General features: G+C 41.7%; 1 pseudogene; it reads right to left on the bottom strand.

Annotated features, from left to right (window-relative positions):
- Positions 1-5,201: 5,201 nt before the first annotated feature.
- Positions 5,202-6,411, bottom strand: LOC141078223 (transcription elongation regulator 1 pseudogene; annotated as a pseudogene).
- Positions 6,412-18,554: the final 12,143 nt, after the last annotated feature.

Below are 18,554 nucleotides of genomic sequence, written 5' to 3'. Positions count from 1 at the left end.
CTCTAGTTCCTTCTGCTGCCCCTCCGGGTTCCAGCACCATCAGCTGGTCCTCGCTAGTTTCATTTGCTCTTGCAGCTTCTGCTAACCATCCGGGTTCCAGCACCATCAGCTGGTTCTCGGCAGAGCCTTTGGCCTAGGTGCCTCCTTCTCGGTATCTGAGCTCCAGCAACTTCTGCTTGTCCTTGGTAGTGCTTTGTAGCACAGGTACCTCCTGCTTAGTAACCGTGTTCCAGCACCGTCAGCTGGTCCACGGTTGTGCCATTGGCTCTTGTTCCTTCTGCTGCCCCTCCGGGTTCCAGCACCATCAGCTGGTCCTCGCTAGTTTCATTTGCTCTTGCAGCTTCTGCTACCCATCCGGGTTCCAGCACTGTCAACTGGTTCTTGGCAGAGCCTTTGGCCTAGGTGCCTCCTTCTCGGTATGCGAGTTCCAGCAACGTCTGCTGGTCCTTGGTAGTGCTTTGTAGCACAGGTACCTCCTGCTTAGTAACGGTTTTCCAGCAACGTCAGCTGGTCCACGGTTGTGCCATTGGCTCTTGTTCCTTTCGCTGCCCCTCCGGGTTCCAGCACCATCAGCTGGTCCTTGCTAGTTTCATTTGCTCTTGCAGCTTCTGCTACCCATCCAGGTTCCAGCACCGTCACCTGATTCTCGGCAGTGCCTTTGCCCTAGGTGCCTCCTTCTCGGTATCCGAGTTCCAGCAAAGTCTTCAGGTCCTTGGTAGTGCTTTGGAACACAGGTATCTCCTGCTTAGTAACCATGTTCCAGAACCGTCAGCTGGTCCACGGTTGTGCCATTGGCTCTTGTTCCTTCTGCTGCACCTCCGGGTTCCAGCACCGTCAGCTGGTCCTCGCTAGTTCCATTTTCTATTGTTCCTTCTGCTACCCATCCGGGTTCTAGTACCGTCAGCTGGTTCTCGGCAGTTCCTCAGCCTTCTTGTACCTTCTGCTACTTTTCCAAGTTCAAGCTTGTGGAATTGTTTTTTGATTCTCACTCTGGATCTCCCTGACGATGACCCTGAAGACGACGACCCTGAAGACCACACCGAAGAAGACCAAAAAGATGACCCTCGAGAAGATGACCAAGAGGACAAAGCACATGAAGACACCACCAAGATGCAGAACAACAAGAGACAGAAGACCAAGAAGCAGAAAAACCAAAAGCAGAAGAACATTAAGCATAAGACTAAAAATAAGAGCAAATTATATTATCTAAATTATAAGCAGAAGAAGACTAAGCAGTGTATGGGGGTGAGTCCGTTCCTCCTCGTGGTGCCCCTGGAAAATGCCTGCTTCTGCAGGCCAAACTGAACGCGGACAAATCCTGTTGTAAATCTTTTGTGACAGGCAGAACGGAAGGTGTAATCTTCAAACTTTTATAGATAACAACTACAGGAATGCCTGTCACAAAGAATATGATGAAGAAGAAGAAGAATAGGAAGAAGATGAAGAAGTAGAATACGAAGAAGAATAATAGTTGAATAAGAAGAATATGAAGAATTTAAAAAAAGAATAATAGGAAGAAGGTGAAGAAGAAGAAGAAGAAGATGAATAAGGTGAAGAAGAAGTTGATGAAAAAGATGCTGCTGCTGCTGAGGATGATGAAGGAGAAAGTGTGGGAGGAGTAAAAAAGAAGGTGAAGAGCATGAAAGTAGTGAAACATACATATTTGACAAAATATAAAAGAGTTTAACATAGTCAATATCTTTGTAACTCCAAACGTCTTTAAAATAAAAAAATTATTACTGCTATTCCATTTGATTTGGCTAAAGCTCTATGGCTTTAATGTCTCCTACACCTCCCACAATACATTCTACATTATTCTTAGTTGTTTTTCTTCATGTAGAATTAACCTGCAAGGAAAGAAAGGGTTTTTTTAATTTTGATATTTCTGTTCCATTGACTTGAATGGGACTTCCGGGATCGGAATCGGCGATACCCGATACCGATATTTTTTTAGATCGGCCGATCCAATCCGATCCGATATTTTTCAGTATCGGGTGGTATCGCTCAACACTAATCACCACATTTTGAGAGCTATCATTTTTCCATATTTTGACCCACCGAGTCATGTGAGGTCTTATTTTTTGCGGGACGAGTTGACGTTTCTATTGGTATCATTTTCGGGCAAGTGACTCTTTTTATCGCTTTTTATTCCGATTTTTGGGATGCAGAATGAGCAAAAACCAGCATTTCATGAATTTCTTTTGGTGGGTGCATTTACACCATTCCGCGTGTGGTAAAATTGATAAGACAATTTTATTCTTTGGGTCAGTACGGTTACAGCGATACCTCGTTTATGTCATTTTTTATGTTTTGGCGCTTTTATGCAATGAAAATAATTTCATATAAAAAATAATTAATTTTGCATAGCTTTATTCTGCGAGCTATATCTTTTTTATTTTTTCGCTGATTATGCTGTGTGGTGGCTTGTTTTTTGCAGGACAAGATGATGTTTTCAGTGGTACCATGGTTATTTACATCCGTCCTTTTAATCGCGCACTATTGCACTTTTTATTCGGCAGTATGATGATAAAGCATTGTTTTTTGCTTCGTTTTTTATTTTTATTTTTTAAGGGGTTCAATAAAGGGGTTAACTAGTGGGACAGTTTTATAGGGTGGGTCGTTACAGATGCACAATACCACATATGTGTACTTTTATTGTTTTTTTATTTATTTTCAAAAAATGAATTTATTAGGGAATATTTTTTTTAAATTTATTTAGCGATTTTTTTACAAATTATTTTTACACTTTTTTTTAAACTTTATTACACTGTCCCAGGCGGGACATCACTATCATGTGACAGATCGCTGATCTGACTCATCAAAGATCGCTGTGACAGATCAGCGGTCTGACACAGGCACTGCACAGGCTTCCTCATGCCTGCGCTCTGCAGGCAGTGAGGAAGCTGGCTCCCTGCAGGCCTCTGAAGGTCCCCGCTGCCATATTGGATCCGGGGACCTGCAGGAAATTAGGCCCCCACAGCAGCGCTGCACATCGTGCTGCTCAGGGGGTCACAGGGAAGCACGGAGGGAGCCCCCTCCCTGTGCGCTTCTCTCCTATGCCCCCGGTACACTGCGATCATGTTTGATCGCGGTGTGCCAGGGTTTAGCTGGCCGGGGGCGGTCTATGACCATCCCTGACACATAGTGCCGGGTGTCAGCTGTGATAAGAAACTGACACTCGGCCGCGATCAGCAGCGCTCCCCACGGGGGATGCCCCTGATCGCTATGACGTACTATTCCGTCCTTGGGACTTAAGTCCCAGGTCACATGGACGGAATAGTATGTCTAATGTTGGAAAGGGGTTAATATTATCTAGATTAAAAGTTTTGTGTTTCATTATTATATGTACTGTACCCTTGCTGCTTTCTCTAATCTATTTGGTATTGCCATTGAGTAACAAAATCTCCATTGCTGCTTAATGTAAATGATTCTCTATAAAGATTTTAAAATGAACATTTTATTTATGGCAAAGTTAATTTGTCCAATTACTTTTGAGCCCCTGAAATGAGGAGGTTTGGTAGAAAAATGTTTACAATTCCTATACGTTTCACGGGATATTTTTGTTCAACCTCTTTAATTAAATTGAAAGTCTACACTTCGATTGCATGCCAGTTGTTTCATTGTAAATAATAAACAGTGGCACGCAGAGCCCAAAGTACAAAGATTTGGTCATTGTCCAAGTATTTCTGGACCTTAGTGTAGATGGTCATTCCTACCATCAATAAATTCAGTTAATTTTTCTCAAATGTATATGTGATCCAAAAGGATTATTTTCATAAGTGGAATGATGGATAATTTCTTTAATCCCTATGATATGTCCTTTTATGACTAATGAAAATGATACAGAATACAGTATGTCAGTAAAGTCATGGTGCACTTTTTAACAGTCACTGGAAAGCAATAAAAACTATAGAAATGAGAAATCTGCTCCAAATAAAAGAAAATCTCTCCCAGTTATTCAGTGCAGTTTGATGTGAGCTCCATTTGTTGCCCTACACACATCCAAACGATAGTGAAGTTCTTGCCACACACGGGTAAGTACGTCTGGTGTAACAGAGTGAATAACATCTGTGATTCTCTGTTTTAAGTGATTAATGTCATTGATATCATCAATGTACCCATGTTGCTTCACATAACCCCAAAAGTAAAAGTCTAAGGGCATCAGATCCAGTGATCATGGTATACTTGTATACTTTCCTTTGACTGGTCAAAAGTGCACCATGACTTTACGGACACACTGTATGATGCTTCTACAATAGACAATCAAATATTTTGTATTAGGTTTTTTTCATACCGTAAGATCAAATAACTTGTCACTGATAGTGTGCTTATAGAGAACTCCATTACTATCAATAATAGAGAATAATGGCACAATGCCTATTGACTTGGTGCTACACGACCTGTTGATAATGTGTTGTTGACAAAGACAGTAAACTCAACCAATTCTCTAGAACCGTATGTCATATAGACAAGACCAGGATAATTCTAAGAAAAAAGGTTGTGATTCCTTTTGGCAACCTTTGTTATAATTTCGTTATCAATGGGTTAAAGGCATTTTTCCATTTTTGTAATAATGCAACATGATTGCAAACAATGTTGAGTTTTAGTTTTTTAATGAATCTGAAAACTTTACCCTAATGAGTATTAATCATTACTCAGAGGAAATTAATGCTTAGCTGGTCTTTTGTGTTGAGGTGACCTGAAAATGTTTAAATATTAAAGATGGATTTTATTCATTAATTGTAATTTCCTTAGTACTATTGAGATTTATGTTGTGCATAGGCAAAGCATGAGTTTTTATGTGCCATTTACTTTCAATTTAAGAACATAAATACATTCCATATACAGTATATTTTAATAGCAATTCATAAATAATTTCAGTCTGGTGAATACATATTGACTATAATGTGATAGGTTAATGTAGCAGCAAGACTTTACTAATCATAAAAACCAAAGGAGAATTCTTTTAACGTGCATGTGTTCCTGTAACTGTACATTTCTCAAAACTAAGGTTACAGTTCTCAAATTAAAGAGAGAGTAATGCTATCAGGTATATACCTCTAGAATTTAAAGGGCAAAAGCAGTAATTAGAGGTCAGCCATTAAAGTTCTGGTGAGAGCATGAGTGGAATGCCAGTGGAATTGTCATTCTTATATTCAGCAATTTATCATCTTTAAATTACTGTGACGTCATTCTTTAATAAGCTTTGTGTTAAAAGAGATGAATGCAAATTTAAATAGTTGGAACAATTGGAGAAGCAATACCTGGCAAGACACCGGTTTTGGTAGTAGCCACGGTCTTTAAATACGGGCAGCTTACTATTTGCATCATTGCTACACCTGGTAGTGGTATGGGCATGCCAGGAAGGGGAACACGAAATGGGGGTACCATAACAGGAGGAAAAACTGGAATTGCTGCAGTGGGTTGTGGCAAAGCATGAGGAATAGTGGGTGGCAATGACTGGGACAGTTGCTGAGGAAGAGACTGTATTGAAGAGACTGTGGGCATAGAAATGGCAACACTGACTGAACATGTGGCTGTCACAGAAATACTGTGAGATTGATCAGGAGCAGATGAACTAGGCACAACTTGTGACAGAGAAGTGGATGTGCTAGTACTTGTAGAAGACTGACTAGATAAAGCGGCAGATGAAGACACCATTAATGATGGACTGCTTGTAGTTGGAGAGGCACCTGAGACAGCCTGGGCATGAGTAACCTGTGCCTGCACTTGGCCTGGTCCATGAACTTACACTTGGCCTGGTCCCTGAATCTGCGCTGCTTGCCCCTGAACCACTTGTGCCTGGTCTACTTGAGCTTGAGTCTGCACTTGAGCTTGCACCTGGACTGGAGGTGCCATAAGTGGAGTCAATTCAGCTTGCTGGATAACTTTTACACCATCGGGCTTAGTCCATGCAGATTCACGGGTACGAGCATTGTAGAAATAAGCCTTTCCGTCTGGAGTCTTGTTCTCCACCCAGATCTCCTCATTTAGAGGCAGAGTTGGTGCTTGTGATGGAGCATTGTTTGAACTGGGAGTAGCGATGGTGGCAGGTGAAGATACCGGTGGCATGCCAGGTAGAAAAAGCATTCCAGGAGGTGGCATACTTCCAATATGTGGGGGCATAAAGGGAGGTCACTGAAGATGTGGAGGACCCATTGGAGGAGGAACACCACTTGGTGGTGGGATTGGTGGCATCTTTGGGTCAAAAGGAGGTCTTCCAAACGGGGGACATGGAGGCGGTGGAGGCCCTTGCATCATGCCAAAAGGAGGTGGAGGATGTAAAAGAGGAGGAGGGCCCCTCAAAACTGCAGCAGGGCCACAAAACCGCAAAGCAAGCTGTTTCTGCACCATTCTAATGTCATTATTATAGCACTCGACATCGGAGTCCCCGCGTCCCGCCATTACAGGAACCACCAACAAGCTCACAGCTGCTCCACCCACATTGAGACAAACCACCTGACTGGCATACACCTATTAAATAGTGTAGATATATATTATGCAATTAAAGATGTATTTTTATATTTTGAAATAAAATATTAAATATTTGAGCAGTATTGCCAATTACAAACTAGCACAAAATAATGCTGAGCATAATATAAATTCATGATATAAAATATAAAGTTAAAGAAAATCTGTCTCAAAATCAACTGCCAAAACCATATATATGAAAAGAAAATTTTAAAAAATTACCAGTAAATTCAGACAGAATAAAGCAATTGTGAACAGTTGCAAGGCATCACAACTATTGAATATAACGAAGAATATACTGCAGCACTGTGAAATTCTATCATTGCAAATGCAAACATTGAATACAGTATATGAAATTGGAACTGCATTGCTGCTATAAAAATGTAAAAAGTTGCAAAGCAATATGATGATGGATTAAAGAGATGCTGAGTATCTCCAAGAAAACATTATCATCTGCTGACCAGAAATGATAGAGAAAGTGAAAACAGAAAGAATTGCATTTTTAGGCACCCAAGAATGAAGTGCATGTTCCCTTGGGGAAGAGATTGGAACAGACATCAGGTCAGGTAGCACCTGTAGCACAGTTTGTAATCATAAAAGGCCCAGGAGGCCAGTGAAGGTGAGGAGTTGATGACTGACCCTCAGAATGGATGTGCGTCGCAGTGGAGTTGGCTTACCACCACCATTATGAGTAACTAGTCACAAGTGGAAGACCAAATACAAACTTCTGGAAAAAGTATCTAAAAAGAAATCCAGGTGACCAGATACCAGGGCTGAGAGATCTGAATCAAGTGAGCTGAGCCAGGCCAGGCCACAGAGAGGGAAGTTCACACGAAATGTTACTTCAAGCGTAAATGTATGGTACACAGTGTGGACTGGGGCTGTGTGGCAGGGAACAGACAGCCAGTGTGACAAGCACACTGTGTATCAAGTAACTCATCCATCCAGGACTTGTGACTTATCAGTAAATACCGGTGACCCCCTTAGGGCATGTGTGACATTTTGAGCCATCTAGAGAAAAACAATGGTGACGGGCCCAGTAGTGAGAGTGACACTGGCTGGGGCATTAGAACTAGGCATTACCGATAAACAGTCCTTTAACTATAAGAAATAGAGGACAGTGTATATACACTGCTCAAAAATAAATGGAACACTTAAATAACACAATGTATCTCCATGTAAATCACACTTCTGTGAAATCAACCTGTCCAGTTATGAAGCAACACAGATTCTGAATCAATTTCTCCTGCTGTTGTGCAAATGGAACAGACAACAGTTAGAAATTATAAGCAATTAGCAAGACAACCCCTATAAAGGAGTGGTTTTGCTGGTGGTGACCGCAGACTATTTTTTCTGTTCTCATCCTTTTTGGCTGATAATTTGGTCACTTTTGCATTTTGTCTTTGCTCTCACCCCTAGAGGTAAGTACAGAAGCATGAAGCGGTGTCTACAACCCAGAGAAGTTACTCAGATAGTGCAGCTCATCCAGATGGCACATCAATGCAAGCAGTGGTAAGAAGGGTAGCTGTGTCTGTCAGCACAGTGTCCAGAGCATGGAGCAGATACCAGGAGACAGGCCAGTACACAAGGAGATGTGGAGGGGGCCATAGGAGGGCAAAACCCAGCAGCAGGACTAGTACCTCCTCCTTTGTGCAAGAAGGAACAGGAGGAGCAGTGCCAGAGCCCTGCAAAATGACCTCCAGTGGGCTACTAACATCCATGGGTCTGCTCAAACTGTCAGAATTAGACTCTATGAGGGTGGTATGGGAGCTTGACACCCACAAGTGGGTGTTGGGCTTACAGCCCAACACCATATAGCATGATTGGCATTTGCCAGAGAACACCAAGATTGGCAGATTCAACATTTATGCCCTGTGCTCTTCATGGATGAAAGCAGGTTTACATTGACAACATGTGACAGAATTGTCAGAGTCTGCAGGTGCCATGGAGAACGTTCTACTGCCTGCAACATCCTCCAGCATGACTGCTTTGGCAGTGGGTTCGAAATGGTGTGAGAGGCATTTCATTTGAGGGGTGCACAGAGCTCCATATGCTAACCAGAGGTACCCTGCCTTCCATTAGGTACAGGTATGAGATCCTCAGACCCATTGTGATACTTTCTGAAGGTGCACTGGCCCCAGAGTTCCTTCTGATGCATGACAATGCTAAGCTTCATGGAGCTGAATTGTGTCAGCAGTTCCTGCATGATGAAGGCATTGAAGCTATATACTGGCCTGCCAATTTCGCAGACCTAAATCCAATCGGGCACACTTGGTACATCATATATCATTCCAAACATCAATGCCACGTTGCACCACAGACTTTCCAGGCATTGAGTGATGATTTATCCAGGTCTGGGAGGAGATCCCTCAGGAGAACATCAGCCACCTCATCAGGACCATGCCCAGGCATTGTAGGGATGTCATACAGGCATGTGGAGGACACACACTAATGAGCATCATTTCCCTGTTTTGAGGCATTTCCACTGAAGTTGGATTAGCCTGTAATTTGATTTTCCAATTTGAGTTTGATTATCATGTCAAATCCAGACCTCCATGGGATATTATTTTTTAATTACATTGATAATTTTAATGTTTCATTGTTCTCTACACATTCCACTATATAATGAATATATATATATATATATATATATATATATATATATATATAACACAATGCATATATATAATGTTGTATAGATATCCTGCTTTGCTGCATTGCCGTGTGTCAAAATTCGTAACACTATTATTGTTTATTGTTACCCATAACTGTGTGCCTTTGTATATATAGTTACTAATGTTAGTCAAATAAATAGTCTGTGATTTTGCATCCGCACACCTGTTAACAGTGACAGGATGTAGCCCTTTGATTGGACCCTAATCTTATATTCCTCTCCTGGGCTGAAAGCCTGCAAATTTAAGGGCAGGCAGTATCCAGCTTTAATTAAAAATGCCTTAGGCTGATGGGAGGAATGCTCAGTTAGAAAGGAATATGCAAATTGCCTCTTCAGAGAAAAAGATTACTTGAACTCTATAGCGCCACCTGTTGGTAGTAGCGATCCTACAAGTCACAATCAACCCTTTAACTAGTCTTGTAATATGCTTTTATCCTAAGTCATATTACAACACTCGTTAAAGGGTTGATTGCTAGCAATATCGCTTTAACGTCACTGGTTTTTGTGATGTAGCAGCGATATTGCTAGTGATATCGCTATGTGTAATACTTACCTCCGACCGCTCCCCTGCTGGTTATCGCTGATCGTGCGAGAACATCCTGGGCCATTTCTCATCATCAGCTTCCTGCTGGGCTTCCTGCTGTGGAGACGAGCGATGCGTGGACGCGGGCGGGAGGACGTCAGGATCGCCTCGTCTGACAGGTAAGTAGCAACCCCCGACCCCTGCGATTTCGCTGGTGAGATCTTCCTGTGTGGCAGCTCACTAGCGACCACTTAGCGATGCACCAGCGATCCTGACCGCGTCATATCGCTGGTCGGGATCGCTGGTACATCGCTAAGTGTGACAGTACCTTTAAAAGACGTTGTTTCTGAAATATACAACACTTTTAATTCAAAGTTTCTGAAGCCATATCATCACTGCTATATCATTTGCATTTTGCTGAGAATATAATGTAAGTAATGAATACAATATAGTGTAATCAATACGTGTAAGATAGTTTAATATTTGAAATTTTCTTTTAAATATTGTATAGTAAAGTTTTACAGAAAATCGTTAATCGTTAAAGGCATGTTGATTATTACAGCTTTTACAACTGTGCACATACTAATTGTTCAGTATATTTTATAAGTTGTGGTAGAATTTTTACCTTCAAAGTATGGTATAAGGGCAGCTTGTCCTCCCGCTGCTCAGAATCATCATAATCAAATAATCAATTGGATTAGAACAATGGGGACATATATTATGTAAGCATTTTAGCTTGGATATGTGTTTGAATTATGAATAGAAATCTTCCTTTAGTGTATATTTTCGCTCTAATATTATCATATGTTAACCTCTATGATCTCAAACTTTCCTGACTACACATTTTCTTCATTCATAGGGGTATGTATAGTTCTGTGTCAACCACTGGAGAATTCACTTACAGAAACCCTTAACAAATTCATTGTTTTAGTAATGTTACAACACAAGTAGGGCAAAGAAAAGCTAATTACATTAAATCGACTCGGCTGAACCTCTTGGCTCTCAGACCCTATAACGGCTGATTTCACATCCAATTTAATTTATCGTACTGCTGCCAGCTTGCATTAATTTAGAGATCTGTTTGCATTCATATGTCCCAGTGCTTCGAATTCTTTGTGTAATCACTGTTAAAACAATACCCTGATTACCAGTATTCAAGATGCATGAGCAATATTTTATATTGTGCAATCTGTCAAAAAAAATCTTATAGAAACGGAAGCGGGGTAAGCCCTGCACAGTAAAAAAAAAAAGGTTTGCTGTATAAACGATGATGTTTTTTTCTAATAAAATCTCAAGCAAATTCAATTTTCCTTTTTTCATGATGGTACTCGTGTACAAAAGAAATGTATCAATTGATTGTAAATATTATGAAGACCTTATGTATTTTTTATTCTGGTGAACAAAGCCCAGGAGTTTTGCAAGACGACATATAAGCTTGGCACTCACTTATGGTATTTGTTTTTATTAAAATCTACAGTAACTTTTGTTCGTTAATTATACTGTATACTATTTACAGAATAGAAATCACTACAAAATAAGCAGCCAGGAATAACAGAGTCTTACAATTTATACATATATAGGTATATAGCCTCCAGGGACTATATTGAGGCTTTTAGGTCCCAAACCCCTGATGCATATACTCCCAGTACTCTCTAAACGCCATCTCACTCCAGTAGATAGGTTGCATAAAAATGTAACATTTCCAGACATGTTTAATGATGTGACAAATTTATCACCTCACTCCGAAACAGTTCTCCAAGGAGACTTCAAAAATACCTCACATGAATAAAACAAGTGCATGAGACTTGCCTAAAGGGGGTTTTACACATAGAGATATCGCTAGCAATATCGCTAAAGCGTCACCGATTTTGTGACGCAGCAGTGATATTGCTAGCGATATCGTTATGTGTGAAACTTACCTCTGACCGGCTACCCCGCTGTCTGTCACTGATCACGCGAGATCGTGCAGGTTCATTTCTCGTCGGGCGCTTCCTGCTGGGCTTCCTGCTGGCGCCGACGAACGACACGTGGACGCGGATGGAGGACGTCATGGTTGCCGCGTCTGAAAGGTAAGTAACGACCGCTGCTGCATCGCTGCATCGCTAGTGCGATCCTGACCAGGTCATAATGTGGTCAGGATTGCTGGTGCATTGCTAAATGTAAAGGGGCCTTAGGAGCATTTGTCTTGCCGGTATCTGTAGACATGCTATCGGGACTGCTTTCCTCCAGATGTGATGGTGAATAGAGCTGAAATGACTGTTTAAATACTTAATGACCAGGGGTATTTTTGGTTTTGCATTTTAATTTTTTGCTCCCTTTCTTCCTAGAGCCATAACCTTTTTATTTTTAGGTCAATATGGCCATGTGATTGCTTGTTTTTTGCAGGACGATTTGTACTTTGAACAACACCATTGGTTTCACCATGTCATATTAAAAAAAAAAGTTGAAACGCCAGAATTATGGATTTTTTGGTTGCTGCAACATTGCAAAATAATAATATGCAATAACGGGCGATCAAAAGATCATATCTGCAGTAATAAGAACGTCAGATTGGTGCGCAAAAAAAGTAAGCCCTCACCAAGTCCCAGATCCAGAAAAATGGAGTCTTGGAAAATGGCAACTTTTTTTTTCTTTACAAAATTTGGAATTTCTTTTCACCGCTTAGATAAAAAAGAACCTAGACATGTTTGGTGTCTATGAACTTGTAATGACCTGGAGCATCATAATAGCAGGTCAGTTTTAGCATTTATTGAACCTTGCAAAAAAGCCAAACAAAAAACAAGTGTGGGATTGCACTTTTTTTTTCAATTTCACCACGCTTGGAATTTTTTTCCATTTTCTAGTACATGGCATGGTAAAACCAATGGTGTCGTTCAAAAGTCCAACTTGTCCTGCAAAAAGTACATCTTTCTCCGTCATATGGCCATATTGACGGAAAAATAAAAAAGTTATGGCTCTGGGAAGAAGGGGAGCAAAAAACGAAGACGCAAAACCGAAAAAAGTTCCTGGGGTTAAGGGGTTAGGAGTTGGCCACACAAACTATAAAATTGCTACTTACAGAGGTAGCCTCCTCCAATAGAAAATCATCTTTCACATTTGGGCTGTTTTACAATTGGATGAAACTGATTTACAGGTCTGGTCACATGTTCCTCCACCAGCAATGATTTTATGGAAAAAAGTGTTGGGTAGTTTGTGAGGAAACCTGCACTAATAAAAGTAATTGACAAACTCCTTTAACTAACACATGTTTAATATTACCATCCATATTGGATTGCTTTTCTGCACGGTGGTTTACAGTTACTGATTTACTGAAGATTGCACTTGCATTCTATGTATTACAGTGTAAAAAAGAGACCGATACTTTCTGAGGTATTTGTGGATAAAAAGAACTGAAACCTACTGCAAAGTAAATCCAATAAGTGGCTTGGCATAAGTAAATTAGATAAAGGAAAAGTGTCAATTGGTTTAGGTAAATTAGGACAATGATAAATTACCTTTGTTAAGTGTAAAGGGATTTATGCTTCTGTATGAAAACCATCTTGGACATGATCCAGAAATTGAAAACCCACACAAACATGTAATGTTAGGAAATTTAATTAGTTACTGCCGTATCTCAGTTTCATATATCCTTTATTATGTCAATTTGAGTATATAGTTACAAGCAGCCCAATATGCTGGGTTTTATGAAAAGCTAATTAATTTTCCTGAACTTTCCTTTCCTTGCTTGCCTATGAAATATTGCACAGACAAAAATACAGATACAGAATGATGAATGAATGCAGTCATCTTCTGTAAAGCTAGTGCAACCGTTCACCCCAAATCCATGGAGGGTTACACTGTAAAGGACAGTATTACTGTATATGAAGTCATGAAATCAGTCCTAGTGCACACTTGAACTGTTTTAAGACAAATACACATCTTTTAGTGACATTCCATTCAAGTTATTTAAAAAATAGTGTTATTTATGATGCTTTTAAAGCATAATATACAATATTATATACAGCTATTATACAGTGGCAATATAAAAGTTTGGGCACCCCTGGTCAAAATTACTGTTACTGTGAACAGCAATGCAAGATGAGGATGAAATGATCTCAAAAAGGGCTAACGTCAAAGATGGCACATTTCCTTTGAACTTTATGTGTGTATGTATATATATATATATATATATATCTAATATATAAAGCTCAAAGTGTGTGTGTATGTATGTGTGTGTGTGTGTGTGTATGTGTGTGTATGTCCGGGATAGGCATCCGCACCGTCGCAGCTACAGCCACAAAATTTGGCACAGTCACACGTCTGGACCCCGAGAGCGTCCTAAGCTACGCTGTGAGGCGAAATTTTAACCCCGCGCATTCCAATTCACCAAACAGTTTTGCCCCTATCTACATACTGGGGGAAAAAGTGTGTGCGCGTCAAGCCCCGCCCCTCATTGTGATGTCACAATGCCCCTATTTGCATACTGGGGAAGCAGTGTGTGCGTATCAAGCCCCGCCCTTCATTATGATGTCACAATGGTTGCCATGGCGAAGCTGATGTCATCATAGGTTGCAAGCCCTGCCGCCACTCATTATGATGTCATAATGGTTGACTATGGAATGGAGGATGTGTGATGAGTATATGGGCACCGGACTATGGGATGGAGGATATGTATGATGGGTATATGGGAACGGGACTATGGGATGGAGGATGTGTGATGGGTATATGGGCACTGGACTATGTGATGGAGGATATGTATGACGGGTATATGGGCACGGGACTATGGGATGGCGGATATGTATATGGGCACTGGACTATGGGATGGAGGATATGTTTGACAGGTATATGGGCACGGGACTATGGGATGGCGGATATGTATATGGGCACGGGACTATGGGATGGAGGATGTGTGATGGGTATATGGGCACTGGACTATAGGATGGAGGATATGTATGACAGGTATATGGGCACGGGACTATGAGATGGAGGATATGTATGATGGGTATATGGGCATGGGACTATGGGATGGAGGATATGTTTGATGGGTTTATGGGCATGGGACTATGAGATGAAGGATGTGTGATGGGTATATGGGCACTTGACTATGGGATGGAGGATATGTATGACGGGTATATGGGCACGGGCCTATGGGATCGTGGATATGCATGATGGGTATATGGGCACGGGACTATGGGATGGAGGATAATTATAATTTTCTATAACTAACCACAGTTAGTTACTATGCCCGGGCAGCCCCGGGCTCTTCAGCTAGTATATATATATATATACTAGCTGAAGAGCCCAGGGCTGCCCGGGCATAGTAACTAACTGTGGTTAGTTTTAGCAAATTATAATTATCCTCCATCCCATAGTCCCATGCCCATATACCCATAATACATATCCACGATCCCATAGGCCCGTGCCCATATACCCATCATACATATCCTCCATCCCATAGTCCCATGCCCATATACCCATCATACACATCCGCCATCCCATAGTCCCATGCCCATATACCCGTCATACATATCCTCCATCCCTTAGTCCAGTGCCCATATAGCCATCACACATCCTCCATCCCGTAGTCCCGTGCCCATATACCCGTCATACATATCCTCCATCCCATAGTCCAGTGCCCATATACCCATCACACATCCTCCATCCCATAGTCAACCATTATGACATCATAATGAGCGGCGGGGCTTGCAACCTATGATGACATCAGCGTCGCCATGGCAACCATTGTGACATCATAATGAGGGGCGGGGCTTGACACACACACACTTTTTCCCCATTATGTAGATAGGGGCAAAACTGTTTGGTGAATTGGAACGTGCGGGGTTAAAATTTCGCCTCACAACATAGCCTAGGACACTCTCGGGGTCCAGACGTGTGACTGTGCCAAATTTTGTGGCTGTAGCTGCGACAGTGCGGATGCCAATCCCGGACATACACACAAACATACATACATACATACATACATACACACACTTGAGCTTTATATACATATATATATATATATACAGTGGGGAAAAAAAGTATTTAGTCAGTCAGCAATAGTGCAAGTTCCACCACTTAAAAAGATGAGAGGCGTCTGTAATTTACATCATAGGTAGACCTCAACTATGGGAGACAAACTGAGAAAAAAAAATCCAGAAAATCACATTGTCTGGTTTTTTTTCATTTTATTTGCATATTATGGTGGAAAATAAGTATTTGTTCAGAAACAAAATTTCATCTCAATACTTTGTGATATATCCTTTGTTGGCAATGACAGAGGTCAAACGTTTTCTGCAAGTCTTCACAAGGTTGCCACACACTGTTGTTGGTATGTTGGCCCATTCCTCCATGCAGATCTCCTCTAGAGCAGTGATGTTTTTGGCTTTTCGCTTGGCAACACAGACTTTCAACTCCCTCCAAAGGTTTTCTATAGGGTTGAGACCTGGAGACTGGCTAGGCCACTCCAGGACCTTGAAATGCTTCTTACGAAGCCACTCCTTCGTTGCCCTGGCGGTGTGCTTTGGATCATTGTCATGTTGAAAGACCCAGCCACGTTTCATCTTCAATGCCCTTGCTGATGGATGGAGGTTTGCACTCAAAATCTCACGATACATGGCCCCATTCATTCTTTCATGTACCCGGATCAGTCGTCCTGGCCCCTTTGCAGAGAAACAGCCCCAAAGCATGATGTTTCCACCACCATGCTTTACAGTAGGTATGGTGTTTGATGGATGCAACTCAGTATTCTTTTTCCTCCAAACACGACAAGCTGTGTTTCTACCAAACAGTTCCAGTTTGGTTTCATCAGACCATAGGACATTCTCCCAAAACTCCTCTGGATCATCCAAATGCTCTCTAGCAAACTTCAGATGGGCCCGGACATGTACAGGCTTAAGCAGTGGGACACGTCTGGCACTGCAGGATCTGAGTCCATGGTGGCGTAGTGTGTTACTTATGGTAGGCCTTGTTACATTGGTCCCAGCTCTCTGCAGTTCATTCACTAGGTCCCCCCGCGTGGTTCTGGGATTTTTGCTCACCGTTCTTGTGATCATTCTGACCCCACGGGGTGGGATTTTGCGTGGAGCACCAGATCGAGGGAGATTATCAGTGGTCTTGTATGTCTTCCATTTTCTAATTATTGCTCCCTGTTGATTTCTTCACTCCAAGCTGGTTGGCTATTGCAGATTCAGTCTTCCCAGCCTGGTGCAGGGCTACAATTTTGTTTCTGGTGTCCTTTGACAGCTCTTTGGTCTTCACCATAGTGGAGTTTGGAGTCAGACTGTTTGAGGGTGTGCACAGGTGTCTTTTTATGCTGATAACAAGTTTAAACAGGTGCCATTACTACAGGTAATGAGTGGAGGAAAGAGGAGACTCTTAAAGAAGACGTTACATGTCTGTGAGAGCCAGAAATCTTGATTGCTTGTTTCTGACCAAATACTTATTTTCCACCATAATATGCAAATAAAATGAAAAAAAAACAGACAATGTGATTTTCTGGATTTTTTTTTCTCAGTTTGTCTCCCATAGTTGAGGTCTACCTATGATGTAAATTACAGATGCCTCTCATCTTTTTAAGTGGTGGAACATGCACTATTGCTGACTGACTAAATACTTTTTTTCCCCACTGTATATATATATATATATATACACAGTGGGTACGGAATGTATTCAGACCCCTTTAAATTTTTCACTCTGTTTCATTGCAGCCATTTGGTAAATTCAAAGAAGTTCATTTTTGTTCTCATTAATGTACACTCTGCACCACATCTTGACTGGAAAAAAAAACAGAAATGTAGAAAATTTTTGCAAGGTTATTAAAAAAGGAAAACTGAAATATCACATGGTCATAAGTATTCAGACCCTTTGCTCAGACACTCATATTTAAGGGTACTGTCACACTTAGCAATGCACCAGTGATCCTGACCAGCGATATGACACGGTCAGGATCGCTGGTGCATGGCTAAGTGGTCGCTAGTGAGCTGCCACACAGGCAGATCTCACTAGCGACATCGCTGGGGACGGGGGTCGCTACTTACCTGTCACACCAGGCGATCCTGCATCCTTCCGCCCGGCTCCACGCGTCGCTCGTCGTCACAGCAGGAAGCGCCGCAGGAAGCTGACGACGAGAAACAGTCCTGGACGTTCTCGCACAATCAGCGATAACCAGTGGGGGAGCGGGTTGTAGGTAAGTATCACACACAGCGATATCGCTAGCAATATCGCTATAACGTCACAAGTTATAGCGATATTGCTAGCGATATTTCTTAGTGTGACATGCCCTTTAGTCACATGCTGTCCATTTCCTTGTGATCCTCCTTGAGATGATCCTACTCCTTCATTGGAGTCCAGCTGTGTTTCATTAAACTGATAGGACTTGATTTGTAAAGGTACATATCTGTCTATATAAGACCTCACAGGTCACAGGGCATGTCAGCCCAAATGAGAATCATGAGGTTAAAGGAACTGGCCAAGGAGCTCAGATACAGAATTGTGGCAAGACTCACATCTGGCTAAGGTAACAAAAGAATTTCTGCAGTACTCAAGGTTCTTAAGATCACAGTGGCCTCCATAATCCTTAAATGGAAGAAGTTTTGAACCACCAGAAGTCTTCCTAGACCTGGCCGTCCAGCCAAACTCAGCAATCGTGGGAGAAGAGCCTTGGTGATAGAGTTGAAGAAGAACCCCAAGATCACTGTGTCTGAGCTCCACAGATGCAGTAGGGAGATGGGAGAAAGTTCCACAAAGTCAACTATCATTGTGATCATCTACCAGTCAGGCCTTTATGGCAGAGTGGCTTTGCAGAAGCCTCTCCTCAGTGCCTGACATATGAAAGCCCGTATAGAGTTTGCTAAAAAAAAACACATGGAAGACTCCCAGACTATGAGAAATAAGATTCTCTGGTCTGAT

Source organism: Dendrobates tinctorius, unplaced genomic scaffold (genome assembly GCF_039654945.1).
Source record: "Dendrobates tinctorius isolate UK_male_01 unplaced genomic scaffold, ASM3965494v1 ptg000016l, whole genome shotgun sequence".
Lineage (NCBI taxonomy): Eukaryota > Metazoa > Chordata > Amphibia > Anura > Dendrobatidae > Dendrobates > Dendrobates tinctorius.
The sequence above is the reverse complement of the archived record's forward strand: the minus strand, read 5'-3'. Positions and strand labels throughout refer to the sequence as shown.